Source organism: Pleurodeles waltl, chromosome 3_1 (assembly GCF_031143425.1).
Source record: "Pleurodeles waltl isolate 20211129_DDA chromosome 3_1, aPleWal1.hap1.20221129, whole genome shotgun sequence".
In the NCBI taxonomy this organism is placed as follows: Eukaryota; Metazoa; Chordata; class Amphibia; order Caudata; family Salamandridae; genus Pleurodeles; species Pleurodeles waltl.
In genome coordinates this window covers 933,468,304-933,483,405 of record NC_090440.1, presented here as the reverse complement: position 1 = coordinate 933,483,405, position 15,102 = coordinate 933,468,304, and the positions used below count along the sequence as shown (strand labels likewise).

The window sequence follows — 15,102 nt, the reverse complement described above, 5'->3', positions numbered from 1 at the left end:
GTTTGTTTTTGTTTTTTTGCGGCGGATCAAAGCATTTCAGAAACCGGAGCATTGTATAGCGGTTAGGTCTACAATAACAGATTTCAGAAAGTTACTTTGGACTATAAACTCCGTGGATGGGAGCAGCAATTATACACAATGCGGGTACTATTCTGCGATGGCCTTGGGTGTTCTGAATATCATACCATCTTCCCTTCCATATCTTCTTCCACAAGGTGAGCAAGAAAAAAATATGGAGTAGCTCCACATAGGAGCAGACCACACAGTGTACATGTAGATTTATTTAATACCTAGAAGGTGCATTTTCTTTATGTATACGCGAGAAACAAATATTTTCTAGGACACAATGTTTTTTTTTTTTTGGTTATTGCATACTCTGTGGCAATATTGGCAAAGAAACAGGAAAACTGACTTCAACAATTGATGGGAATAAATGCCAGGAATGTACAGCGTGATCTGTTGTTTAAGGACAGAAAAAGCCTACTGGTTTGTTTTTTACCCACAGGCAGCATTTCCGTTTGTAAACTGTATGTATCGTGTTTTTGAGCAGCATAACAGGAAACTTTTTTATCTAATTTTTCAGTGTTTTAGTCCAAATGCTCCAAAGGTACAGCATATTACGGTTTTGTTTAATTACTTATGGATGCCCGTCACTTATGTTGCTGTACAGCCCCTTCTCAAGTGTCTGATGCTTTTTAGAGTGTGTCATTTTGTGTTATGATATTACTATTTGTATGGTGCACCTATCGCACGGAAGGGTATCCTGGCGAATGTGATCACCTTTCTAGGACCAAGAGAAAAAGCCAAATATTCAATTTCTCCCTAAATTCAATGACGGGGATGGGCACTGCGTCCACAGTAGCATGGCGTCATCTAGTAACTCTGGCACAGGAGTATGCACGGATTATGCCCAAGATCACACAATATGGGAATGCAAAGACAGAACTTTCACGTTTTCCAGGCTCATTCGCGAGTACACAAGCCAGTCCTTTCTGTTTTGCTTTGTATTCTAACACGCATAGTCCTAGATGTATATAATGTTATAACAGAACAAACAGTCCCTGAATGGAAAGCAAAAACTTGGACTGAATTAGGTACTCGCGAGTTAGTGTAACATGAGAACTCTGCAGGGAGTAGGTCTTTGAACTGTAGCATGCATACTCAGTTTTGAGTAACCCATTACACACTAGACTTAAGAAGAAGCAAGAAATATAGTTTTCTGAATCACAGAAAATGTGAAATTACAAACTGATTACACAGATTATTTAGATTGGAAGGTCTAAAACAGCTGCCAAATAACCCTGTGTCTTTTGTGATATCTACAGTCAGTCCAGGCTTTTTCACCAACTACGCTTGGCAAGATAGAATTTTGAGCCGATAACTACAGTGTTAGAAACGAAACTACAAGTCCCAAAATGATAATTATTGCTGGCTAAAAAAGAGTTGATAAATGGATAACCCTGAGGGCTCTGCAGTTATATTCCTGTTTCTCATAATACCCTCTCGAGTCCATGTTCCTGTGTTGCCAACTGGCCCTCTGCCATTGATAGCGAACTAGCTTCCAGTCCTTAACTTTACTTTACACATTCTATGTAAAACCCTACAAGTCCCAGCATGCTTCGCGTTGGTGAAAAATATAACAGACATGGCTAGAGGTGACCGGTGACATGGTGCAGTCGGCAGCTCGGTACACCCTCCCCGTCTTGCATCACACACATCCATAAGCAGACAGGGCTGGGGTCCTGTTGCCACCAGAAGAAAGTTGAAGGTGCCGGAAAGTTTGAGAAGTAATTAAAAAGCACCGGCCTCTCCCCCCCCCACCCCCCCCCCCCCACCACCCCCACCACCCCCACCACCACCACCGCTGTCAGTCCCTCCCGCCTCTGCTGGGCACGGGGAGGCAGGCCAGCCCAGCTCTGCCCAGAAGGGGAGGTCCCGCCGCAGCTGCAGGAACTGCTGCCAGCCCGGTTCACCTGGCCGCGAGGGAGTGGCCGAGCCTGAAAAACAGGCTCACGCAACAGCAGCAGCCTGGTCATGGAGAACAGGCGAGCCTTGTGAGGGGAATAGAGCGGGGAGAGCAGGAACATCCCGAAGTGCTGCCTCTCGGCCGGAGAGCCTTTTCAGAGGTGGCCTGAGAGGGAGAATGGAGAAGCTCATAGCGAGGAATGAAGGGACGAAGTAATGCCGCGCCGAGGAACGCTTCCACGTGCAGCACTGACGCAGAAAAGTTAAACGCAGAGTAATCACGGGCCAGGTGAAGGCCAGGTAAGAAAACAAGCCGCGCGACACCGCGGGGTCGAAGAAATGCCACATTCGCCGACCCGGCTGCAAATTCTAGCTGACCGCTCACCAATGGGTTCTACTAGGTCCAGTTCCGGGATTGCGGGGGACTGACAGCGCGCTTAACTTTCCCAGACCCAAATGTTTAATATTCCATCCAGCCTAGGTGTTTTTCTCTGTTTTGTGGTACTTACAGAACTAATATTTTTGTAGAATAAAGTTGACTACATGTCACACAGACTGTAAACAAAAACCCCTCAGATGGCTAAGCGAGGCGCTTGATAGCTCTAGTCTGGCGCACTATTGCATGGTAGAGAGTCTCCTTTGATTCCAGTTGTATCCTTGAACTGGTTATTCACGTGAAGTGCTACCTGTTGGATTCCTTGGCATTTTTAATTTGCAGAATTTCCCTTGTAACATTTAATTGAACCCTCCTACAAAAAGAAGTTGTCATATTTCACGCAAGCATCTCTCATCTAGTCCACTTCTTTCTCTGTTCATTCTGGCACTTGCAGTCCAGCCCTTCATGCATTTCCAATGACGGTACAGAGACCTAGTAACATCAGGACTTATCAAAATCACCCACACTGACCTTGGACAACATTAGGCTGAAAGACTCAGTAATCGTGTTGCGAGCATTTTTTGTTCTCAGAGTATTACGTACATTTTTGGAAATTACCCGTCCGGTAAGTGCGTTGGCAATATTGGTAATGAATTGCGCAAAGTGCCCTCTGGTTATTACCACAAAAATCTACCGAAGGTTTTAAAATATTTCTCTGAAGGCTACCAGACCTATCATTTCAGCGTTACTTTACCGATGCCGTTCATTGACGTCACGAGCTGGGTCGGGTGGGGAGGGTGGCAGGTTGAGTGGGATAGACCAATATCCAAAAATATATTCAGCAACTGAATTGTAGCAAGTGATACTTTAGGATGAGAGCTAGTAAAAAAAAAGCACACTGCCAGCGACTCGGTGTCATCTGTCTTTTATGAAGCTTTTAGTTATGTCTTTTCATTTAATGCAGTTTACACGGTGGATATTTTAAAGCTTGTTCTAATGTAGTGACTATAAGTCCCAGGATGCAATGTGCCATGTTTAACTAAAAAGTTACGGCTGGCTAAAGCTGCCGTCCACGCAGTATGCAAAATAACTTGTAATGTTTAATGTAACACGTTGGTAAACCCCAAATGGATGTTCGTGTATTTGTTATGATAGCGTGTTTGTACAGCGCACAGCCTGCCGTTGGTGTGGGCTCGCTGCGCTGTTGGTCGTGCTGAGGTTTACCATCGCAGACCAGGGTAGTCCTGTGGTGGTGTGTCGTCTATCGCTAGGTTGGTTGGCGGCCTCTGTCCGTGAACTGTGGGTGTACTGATGTATGAACGATGCATCTGCAGCGCTGTAGGGAACTGGTGATGAGGTTAGTGGCATCTTTTAGCTGTGCTGGACGCATGTGTGTTTGATGTTCTCTCTAATGTGTTCTTGGTGTTTGTGATGTGGAGGTTTCCGTAGGTCGCATACCTTCTGTCACGTGCAAAAAAATACTTTAACACAAATGCCCAAATTTGTTATAGGTGTTTAACAGTGAGGCTTGGTTATTGCATCTGAGTTTCAAGTTGTGATCGAGTCTTATGGAGATGAAATAATTTGCCCAGGATCACACAATTTGATTATATTTTGGCTTGATGGAGTACTAGTTCCAAAATGATGATCCTAGTTTTTTGTCACAAGTGGCACATGTATGGTACTGCTTCCTGACAATGAAAAATCACAGCTTCTCAACTTTTTTTTTTTTTAAAGAGGAATTTGTAACTTTCCTCCAAATATTCCAGGGCTGGTTTTGCAATGGTAAAGTTGCACTGTCCCTACATATTCCAGTAGTAAAGTTGGAACAGTAAATTTGCCTTCCCAGTGTCTACTAAACCCTATGATGGCCTGAGGTTTGGATGTCCACCGCTAATAGCTTTAACCAGGGTTCGACTGGGAACCCAAAGCAGCCCTGGCAAATTTTGTCAGACCAGACCACATACGGTGCATAGTGAGCGAGCCTGGGGTTTGGGGGGGGGGGGGTGTTCCCCCCCCCACAAAAAGTTATGATAAATGGCAAAAGGGTGCATTCTACTACACATTTTCATTATATATTCAATTGTATTAGTTTTTAATGCATAGTAAATAAATGATCAACGTATAGTGAAATGGGTTACCACAATCTTCACTGGGGCTCTTCAATGATTCCCTCACCATCACCCTCTAACAGTGCCTCTTATCTCTCCTTAGCCCACCTCTCACATGTTTTTCATTTGTTTTATAGCGCGTCTCTTACCAGGGTAGAGTGTTAGAGCACTTACCACACACACATGCAGAGACAGTGAATCATACATGTGCAAATCAGTGTATAGAAAATATTATATAAGACAAAGGGGACGACAAGGTGTAGGATTCACATATCATCCATGCTGGTAGGCATTTTTTAAAGAGTGCTTGGTCTGGGGATGCCTAAACTCTGGATTCAGAACGTAATCCAGAGGTTACGGTTGACTTTAGTAATAATTTTATTTCAACCCTAACAAACCCTTTTTGGCAAAATTAGGCTAAACCAAGACTGGGACAAAAACGTAACTTTTCAACCTGCACCATGCAGTTTGCATGCAGCTCTTTGATGGCAGTTCACAGCTCACTGTGCTAGATTATGATTGTAACTTATAAACGTCACGGTAACAAAAGGATCTGTTTGACAAAAGCAGTATCCCACTGAGCATTGCACATAAAATATTGTTCTGTGATCTCCATAGTGCACGTTCATTGTATCATGCATATTAACCCTCTGCACTACCTTGGATGAGTCAAAACTGCCACTAGACAAAACTCCGATCTCCCTCCAGCAGGTACACTATATCACCAGTTATCTCAGCCCTTTTATTGTTGTCTGAAAACGGATGGATATACAAGGAAGTCAGCAGTGCTTTTAAAACTGCCGCACTGCTACAAAACCGCCCACCAGTAACAAAAGTGGTCCACCACCCTTCCAGCCTCCCAGAAAAACGTCTGATGTCCCCTACGGCCAATCTGGTCTTGGCATTCACCGAAGACTACATCATAAGTGACTAGAAATAGGGTGGCAGTGGACCTGTAATAAAACTGGTTTCTGTGATGTTCCATCGTCCACAAAACATAATATACATGTGCTCTGGACACAGAATTTGAGATCTGTGTTCACGCTGACCCTTCCATGGATTCTTCTTGACCTCACAGATGTTTCTAATACATCTTTAATATAGCACAAAACTGCCACATTGCTGACATTTCCAGGCTGTGAATAACAGGTGTTACTATTACCCATTGCTCGCGGTTAATTTACCCATCGCTGACGAATGGGAGACTGTATTTGCCTTGGGGGGTGTTCGAACTCTTGACATCCAGTATTTCACACTTGTCGGCAACTAGCGGTCAGTTCACTGAGCCTCCCTTCTAGATGCCCTGTGCACTGACATCTGACCTGGATGTTTTCCCATCCCTTCCAGCTATCTCTTCTAGAACCTTCCATGATGTCAGACCAAGGAACATTAAACAAGTCCAGTAGTGCGTATCCTTCAGATGCGGGGCTCTGCCTGTTTAATCGTTTTAAAGGCGTTTTAAATATGTACAAACCTCTCTCTCTCCTCCCTTGGCCTTGACGGTACCCGCCTGTGATTATACGTGGGACTGCCTTTTAAGTAATCTCTTGACGTCATGATAGGCGGTAGCGCTGGGGCCTAAAGCCGGTCGCACCTCCCCTTGAGGATCTCCCATATGTCTGTATTACACACGCCCACCTGACAGAAAATGACCGAATACCGTGTGCGGTGCTGCGAAAACTTTGGTGCATATCATACAGTGCAATGACAAGCACGAACACTCGTTGTGGAACGGCGGGGGAAGTGCATTTGTTTCAGTTAGTGTGTATATAAAAGAACCTCAAAGTGCATTAGCATTTCTTACCCAGTCCCTTTCTGTAAATGCATCAAAAACGGCATGCGTTCGATTATACAAGGAAACTCTTTAAACATCAACTACCAAAAAAAGCATTTCTTGAAAGACAAAACGAGACAAACATTGTGAATTGCTGAGAGGTCTAAGTAGACATGGACAACACGTTGACAGCCTTTTTTTTTTTTTTTTTTTTTTTTTTTTTTTAATTTAGTCAAAAAATTCCAGTATTTGTTATTTAAAAAACAACTGTTCCTGATTGGCTGAGTTCGATCTGGCTGAAAGGAGAGGAAGGGGGGTCTCCTCTACTGTGAAGTGAGAGAATACTAAGGCAGCTGAAGAAGAAACAAGCCTTGTCCCCGGGTGCCTGCCACCTGAAAGAAATGTAAATGTGTGCAATTGGTTAATCAGCAAATCCAAAGTCTGCTTGGGAGTTAGTAGAGGCTTTAATTAACAAAATGTGGAATTTGTCATTTGGATTCAAACATAAAAAAAGTTTAACACTAGATACAATAGGTGTCTTACTAAAAACGTAACTTTTGAAATCTCTGTAAACTGTGTGTCATCCTATTAGCACTGTGTACAACCTTATATTGCGGCTGATATATATCCCACATGCTCAGATGCAGAGGTATTTCTACAGGACCAGTTTTACATACTGTACTAGGGGTTTCCTACCTTTTCTGTAGTATGAGCTACTTTTCTTCAATGAAAATCGTCCCTAGCTACTAGTATTATTAGCGTTTTAATACTAATCACATCAGAAAAGTTAACCTTTCTGGCCACAATGTGCAAGATTACCAGCAACGTGAGTGCATCAGTTATGGTTCCCAGCAGTAATGTAAAAAATGCTTTGTCACTGTGGAATGCCTCTACATGGGTGATACATAACAACCATAGCTTCAATGCCCCTGGCACCAAGTTATTATTAGTAATGCGTCTCCCAAAACATCAGCTCATGAGTTCTGAAAATACATGTTTTTGTCTCAAATACACACGTAACAATTTTGGAATTCAACCAAAGAAAAGTTTCTAATTTAGTTGGCTGAGCTGAACACAGGAGAGCTACTTATGAGTAACTGGAGAGCTACCACTGCCTCACAAGCTACTCGTCGGAGAAGCCATTAGCATCTGGGGAATGCCTTTGAATACATAAGAAAGCCTTTTATTTTCTACACTTTTTTTCACAGGAGATAATATTCTCTTTGGAGAAACCCCTTCCAGGACATCCCCCAACAATGTTGGAGGCGGGCGATTCCTCTTCTTGTCCTTGAAAGGGATTTACTCCTGCCCATGACAATAGTAAATCTCTGAACTTGTCCAAAGAGGGAGCGTGACAGAAACAAGTTTGGGTATGTGTATGTACATTTTTTCAGGTAAATCTCAGTCCTTGAATGTCCACTCCACCCCAGTGGGAGTAGATTTTCTCTTAAAAAAAGCTTTGTGCATGTAAATCCTTTTTTTGAGTGTGAGAACAAAAATAGGTTATTGAGGTACATAAGCTAAATTTGCAAGTGCAAATACATTTGAGAATTGGACCTAAGAGTTCCAGAACATTGCAGAGGTGTATGCCATCTTATGTGAATAGTTTTCTGCCTTTTGCATTCCTTTTCATGTCTCCTGCTGAATTCCGAATTTTATAAATTAAATGGGTAGATAGCAAAGACAGACCTAATGTTGGAGCAGGATGCCTACATCAGCCTTTATTGTCCTGCTGCCACTTCTTGGACTTAAATGGCACTCTCAGTATGCCTTTGTTCTAATACTCATTATAATTTTGTAATTCACACCTGCGTTGTCGCTAGTTGAGGCAGAAGGAAGCCCTCTGGAAACAAGCATTGGGAAACCCAATAGGCCTGGTCTTAAATAGGATCAGATTTTTTTTTTTTTTGCAAACATAAGAAATATATAAAAAATGTCAAAATGAAAAGTACCCAGGCACTCTAGCCATGGCACTGAAGTGCACTCTTTTTTTTTTTTTTTTTCTGGTGCCTGTGCATGTGATCAGAGAATATGTCATAACTCACAAAGCAAACAGCAAATGGATGAAGTGGGCTTACCCATTGCCCCATGTTGTAAGCTGTGATGAAGAAATGCAAAATGTGAATGGCACTCAAACAAATCAATGGATGAAGAGTGCTGAGTGAAAGCTAATGTATGGAGGTATTTTTTATTATATTTTGTCTTATTTGCATTTTTTTTTTTTTTTTTTTTTTTTTTTAGAAAGCATAAGACTGTCTCTAGGCCAGACATAAACAAGTAGCTGTTTGCTCTTGACAGAAAGTTTGGGTTAACCGCAAATATATTGTTCTCAGTTTTCAGCAGTGGTAAATATGTTACCCCCCCCCCCCTCAAAAAACAGAAATCTAAGAAGATTGTGCCTTTTTTGCCAAAAGTCAAATCTTGGAGGCAAAAAGGAAGGTGACTTCATCCAACTCTGCTCCTGCGGAAGAGAGCAACTTGCACAGAACCAGTCTCTTCCTTGGGACCTTCAGTGCTCTAAATAACCAATAAAGAGAGTTGATGTGCAAGATAGGGGGACTGTCTGCGGCTCGGTTAGACTTTGTAAGTCCTTGTAAGACTTAGTCAAAGGCAATTGAATATAAAACTGCATGAGACCGGATTCTAGGTTAAATGTCATGATTTTATTCAAAATGATGATTAGTAAGTTGGTTAATCATCATCTTCATATTCAGTGAGTGGGCTAACATGAGGTCAGTATCAGAAGAAAGCCAAAATCAGGATGCAGAGTAAAGGCAATAGGTTGACTGGCATAGAGACTGCTGTCTAAGAAGTAAGCCAAAAGACTAAGGGCCTTATTACGAGGCTGGTGGTCCAAAGACCGCTAGCCTTGCGGTGACGGTCGGACCACCGCAACATGGCAGTCTGACCCACCACATTACAACCCTGGTGGGTGGACCTGCCAAGGGACCTCCATCCCTGCCAGGAACATGGTTCCCGATGGGCTGACAGAGGTCTAAGTAGTACTCGGTCAGGGCGGTGCTGAACTCAGAGGGGACCCGGCCATGGAAAGAGTGGTGGAAAGCTAGTGCCCAGGTTACAAGGGTGCCCCTGCACTTACCATGACATGGGAAGTGCAAGGGGCCTCGCTGCCCAGCACCTTCGAAATGCACACTGTCTGCGCTGCAGACAGTGGACATTCCAATGGTGCTGGTTTACTACGGTATTGACCTCTGCTCCATTAAAGGAGCCGAGGCCAATATCATAGCAATGTTCCCGCCGGATAGCCTGGAAGAAATGCATATTAAAATGTTCCCGCTGGTCAGCCTGGTGTGAACATAGTAATATACTTGTGGGGGGGGTGCCATCAGTATGCCGATGGTGTTCTCGTCCCAAGTTTGGCAGCCAGCTTGTCCGACTGCCAAACTCGTAACAAGGCTCCAAGTTTAAAGCAAGTATAGAATCTGCCTTCTAAGGAAATCCCTAAAGAAGTGGCAGATCTCTAAAATGCATCAGTTTGTATAAGGTTTAAGGGTACAGAAGCCACACAAATGTCATTGTTCTACTATGACGGTGATGAAATAGCAGTGGTGCAAACTTGTACACCAATCAATATTCTATTAAATAAGATAATTCCTGAGACACCTACTTCCTACTACATCTCATTGTTTAGACTATGGATAACTAATTAAGGAAATGATTTAACAGTTCTATGTTACACAGCAATACAGTGGGGTTTCCAGCTAATTAATGACATACGCAAAACTATCAGCAGAAAACCTTGAAAAGTTCAAGAATAAAAGAACATCCTGGCCATTGCTTCCTCGACAGAGCACAAATATTATTGCAGATATCACTATTGAGCCTTCTTTTTCAATAATTTTATTGGAATGGAAAAACAGAAAGAGAGCGACTTTTTCACGTAAAATAAACATGCACTATTTTTCTGCAGATACAAATAGCTTTCAATGCTGGACTGCTGAAGCCTAGTCGGTCTAAATCAACCATGACTGGTCTACAGGACTATGGCCCTCATTATGACATTGGCAGTCTTTTCCCAAGACCACCGATGCCACAGGCGCCAGAAGATCACCAGTGCGGGCGGTCTTCCGCCTGCCATAATATGGACACTGCCGGACTTCCGCCACAATTAGGGTGGAAATCCAGCAGTAGCCATGCTGGTGGGTGAGGCACCTGGGCGGTGCTACCACGTGTACGGCACCGCCAGAAGGACACTACCAGCCGTATTATGGCCATTAATATGGCCTGGCAGTGTCCTGCTGGTGGGGCGCTGCCGGCGGTAGCAGCGTCCGTTCCCTGCCAGACGACCTCCTCGCTGGACAAGGTAAGTTGGGTGTCCAACAGGGGAGGTGGGTATTGTGTATGGTGTCTGCCTGTGTGTTTGAATGCGTCTGCGAGTGTTGTGGTATATGCATGCTTTTATGCATGTGAGTGAATGTGTGTGTGAATGTTGCAGTAATTGCGTGTCTGCATGTCAGTGCGTATGGGTGAATGCATGTAAGTATGGATGCGTGCCTGAATGCGTGTATGTGTGAGTGAATGGGTGTATGGAAGTGGAGTTGATTGGGTGTATGCGTGGTGTGGGTGTATGTGTGTGCATGTATGCAGGGAGGGGGTGGAGGGTGTAGTGATGGGGCGGGGTGCTAATTGTGTATTGGGGTTGGAGGTCAAGTGCTTGCTTGGGGGGGGGGGGCAGAGCCGTCTACCGGTGACAGGGAAGGAATTTTTCTGTGATAGGGACTCTGTCTTCTGTGGACTGCTGGGTCGGAGATTAACATCTCTGACCCAGTGGTTCATACAGCCATGGCGGTATGAGTGTAGATGTGGTGGGTTGGCAGAGGCCAACCTACCACACTCCTAATGTGGCAGTATTCACCATCAGCTTGTTGGTGGTGACACCACCACATTAGCCGTAGCTGTCAAAAGACCGCCAGGTTCATTATGAGGGCCTATATGTAGTTATGTTTTTGGAGCAATACAGTCACCATGGTAAGTATACAGATCTTCATAACCTTAAAAGCACACAACACATGTATGCACATTTTGGATGTTACACTTACAAAAGTGTTTCATGTCTCTAACAATTTAGCCAATAGCATGTAGGAGTTTATTTAGAACTTACTTGCAGTATTAAATGTGAAACTATGCACCTTGGATTTTAAACCACAAATAGTCCAAGCAAAATCAGGACTGGCAGAAAGTGTCTTAAGCAGCAAGGCCAAGTGAAAGCCATGATAAAACCGTGGCTGAGGCCTTTGCGTGTCAGTTTCGATTGTTCCTTGCCCTCACCTGTAGGGAAGAGATTGGATTGTTTTAAAGTGCTGAAAAATCTGCTTAGAATTAATATTCAGGGAGCGAACATTCACCCTTTTCTGCAGATCATTTTTTTGTTTGTTTTTATGAATAGGAGTTGCTTATTCCTGGAAATCAGGATTCATGCAAAGATGAATTAATGTCGCTTACTCCTGGAAATCGGGTCTGATCCAAGCAACTAATATTTTGGTTACTTGAGCGCTCCCTGCACTCAAGAAATATTAGTCCTCATCAGGCCCCTTTTGAGAAATTTCTCTCCACTAGGCTGCATTCTTAAGTGCTGTCTTACCTCACCTTATGAACGCAATTTCCCTGATGGGAATATGGGAGTAAGTCACATCCAGGTGCACAACGCCCATAAAGTTGAAAGGGCTTCAGCCGCTCCCGTGTGTGTCACTGCCAGGGCTGCTGCCGCTTTCAGGACACATACAGGTCTCCTGATGCTGGAGTTGGGGCCGCACTGAAAGCGCAAAGTACTTCACAGGTCATCAAGAGGATGAAGGCGAGCCTAAATAAATGACGGCAAGTGCGATCTGGAGTACAGTGGGGCCAAGGCCAGAGAGGTGGCTGAAAGAACACATTCTGGAACTGGGGGATTCCGCCTAATGACCAGATGTGTCAATTTCAAACTTGGGAACCTAATCTGAGCCTTGTACTTCTTTAACTGTTTTGCTCTGATGCCTTTGGGCCACGTTTGCACTATATCTAAACTGCAAACAAATTATTTTGTTTGGCTTTTAATGGGGAGATAAACAAGTAAAATCTAACTAATTTAAAGTAATGAGTAGGAAATAATTTTTTTATATTATGACATCTGAGTTGGTTATTGTTATCAATGAAGATATCTCTGTGTGTAATTGGACAGCCGCGGAAGGGAGTCCCGGCTGCTGCACTGGGAAATACTGAGGTGCATTTATGATGCTATGATACCCCAGATCGACAGAAAGCACTGTGCATATGCAAGTCGTTATTTTACATTTTTTATTATGCACTGTATTATAAGATAGGCTGCCAAAAAATGTGAAAGAGATTTAGGAGCAGATTTTAAGTTTTCATGGAACATGGCTACGGAAAGGAAGAGATCAAGAAAGCAGCATATCTATTAAGATATGGCTCCCCAAACATATGTTTGCATCATAGTGCAAATGTGGGTGCATGCTATCTGGCCTAGGTTACCCTTCTAGTATAAAATAATATGCTGAGGCATACTTTAAAACTGTTCTCTCATTTTATGTGTGCTAACAGTGCAGCACACATGCCATGTGGGAAAATGTTGAAGCCATTAAAATATTTTGCCTTTTCAGCAGCTGCCTCAAGATAGTTTTATTTTTTTAGCAAATGTCCCTGACTACCATTGTTAGTTGATAGGGCACTACATCAAAAGCCATGGGTGCTTGCACAGGAATGCCCATGTACCACCAGTGTGACAACACCTTGACACAAAGCAGCACAAGCACTACACTGCATAACTTCAGAGCTACTCCCTGCGGAAATAAAGTTTCTCACTGGAAAGTAAATCCCATTTCTAAACTTTGTGCAAATTTGCGTGGCACAAAGTTTTAGTTAAATCATCCCCATTTAGTGTTTGTGATAAAGCAAGTTTGTTAAAAAAAAAAAAAATGTATTTTTAGTAATCTACAATCAGACTGTAACCAGTTCAAAGCGTTTTTAGGTCGAGCGCGCAAGTGCTTTGACCTGTTGTAATTATTGTGGGCTTTTAACCACGCCATCACACTCACTTGTTCGTGGGCTTGCCTTTCAAAAATCCTTTGGTATCACTGGTAAAGCTTTCAATTTGTCCCTGATTGGGGCAGCTTTGTTACCTCCTTGCAGGCTGCCCCTGTTACATGGATAATGGCACGGCTGCCAATGCGTTTGACTGCAAGCAAACTTTTTTTTCCTTTTGTGTCTCTCCCCGCTCATGCTCATGGTGGCCATGGCGCTTTGAATCGCCTCGCTTATGTCAACTGTTTTTCTTTTCATTTTCCATTCAAGTGGGAAAAAATGTCCAGTTAGTAATTTACAATGCTAATTCCTCTAACTCGATCAAACTCGAGATCCATTGCATTGCAAATTCTTGTTTTAAGTTTCCATTAGAAGGACACACTAGAGAACTCAGCTGATAACACCCTTGCATTACCTCCCATTACAGATTCACCTTTATCACCCTGAGGCCTCAAATTACTGCATTAATTTATATTTGCTGGTTAACCAATTAGAAGGTGCCCTCCACAAAGCCTATTATGAAACCGGCTCCATGCTGCCTGCACATTTTCTTCCAAGTCTAATCCATCATTTCATTTAGGCTCTTCCATTCTATCTGTTCCCCAACTGAGAAGCAGTTACTGAGGACAATTCTATGTTAAGGAAGGCTACTAAAAACCCATCTAATTTATTGATTAGTTTCATAGCTTTTATGATTTTGGTAGTTCAGCACCAATAGGCCTTAGGAAGTTTGGTGAACTTTATAAGCAGCAATTCTACTGAATATCTATCCTGCACGTATAGATTTTCAGTATATTTAGACTGCAGAGGTCTTCAAACTGGGGCGCAGGCCCCCCTAGGAGGCCCTGAAGTGATCCCAGGGGGGGCACCAGGCTTTGGCCAAGTGAAGCATTATGTTGATAATAGGACTTTGTTTTAAGCTGAAAAACATGAGCAGCAGTAAATCGCTTTGTAATGGGCCATCACTAACATGTTTTGTCATTTACATCCAAGCTGGGAGTATGTGTCAAAAGGGAAGGGACTCCAAATACTCTTCAAACTCCCAACCCCCTTAATAAAATAAATTACAATTTAAAAAGTAAAAACCCTTACCTCCTCCATCGCTCCGCGACGCTCCTCTCCCTTGTCGTCACCGCAGGCACAGGCTCCCAGCCTTCCCTGCGCCAGTCACCATATGGTGTGCTCCTCTTTGGTGACATCGGATGGAAACTGTCTCCATGCAGGATGCGGTCTCTTGATGTTGCCTTGCGAAACAGAGTGCTCTCAATTTTATTATTCTCTTTGTATACTTGTACATCCAAAAATTGGATACATTTTGTGCTCACATTGTAAGAAACTACATATTCCATGGGACGTTGTGAAAGATCCCGCCAGTCCGGGCGCTCGGAAAGGCGGCCTTGACTAGTGGTTAATGCTTTCATCTGAAGCTCCCTCTTACTACACAACTGACGTTTCTAAGGGAAGTGGCGGGAACGGAGGTAGCGAGGGTGGACGCCGCTAGCAACGTTATGTGCTAACGCTAACCTAAAAGCTCATCAATAACGCCACGTTCTTCATCTTTTGAAGGCGCCTCGCCGGTGCCTTAGGCCGAAAGCCGTCTTCGGTCAATACTTAGAACTGCCGACTATCCCTGGGGACAGTACTTCTATGATAATGTATTTACTGACCATTTATTGATGGACACTGTGCAAGACGCAGCCATTCTGGTATTAGTCGCTTCCACATTGTCAGAGTTGGATTGTTTTATTCCGTTACCGCAATACTGATCTCACAGCCCTGCGTGCAGTTTTGTTGGAAAACATTTCGGAAGTTTACGGTCCAGTGAGAGGCCTTCCTGC

At 43.5% G+C, this 15,102-nt stretch overlaps 1 protein-coding gene and 1 long non-coding RNA gene across 5 annotated transcripts in view; one reads left to right on the top strand and one right to left on the bottom strand.

Moving 5' to 3' along the window:
* Positions 1-1,861: 1,861 nt before the first annotated feature.
* Positions 1,862-15,102, top strand: part of NCMAP (non-compact myelin associated protein) — a 200,488-nt gene continuing 187,247 nt past the window's right edge. For 2 of the 4 annotated variants that reach the window (XM_069223939.1, XM_069223938.1), the window contains exon 1: positions 1,862-2,254. The gene's annotated coding sequence lies outside the window, so the exon portion shown is untranslated. Of the gene's footprint in view, positions 2,266-15,102 lie in introns of all 4 variants that reach the window. The other 2 variants (XM_069223937.1, XM_069223936.1) reach the window with 2 other exon arrangements.
* LOC138283286 (uncharacterized) lies at positions 6,421-14,550 on the bottom strand. Its single transcript, XR_011201168.1, has 2 exons — positions 14,357-14,550; positions 6,421-6,618 (listed from the first exon to the last, which is right to left on the bottom strand). It is a non-coding gene; the product is annotated as an uncharacterized lncRNA (long non-coding RNA).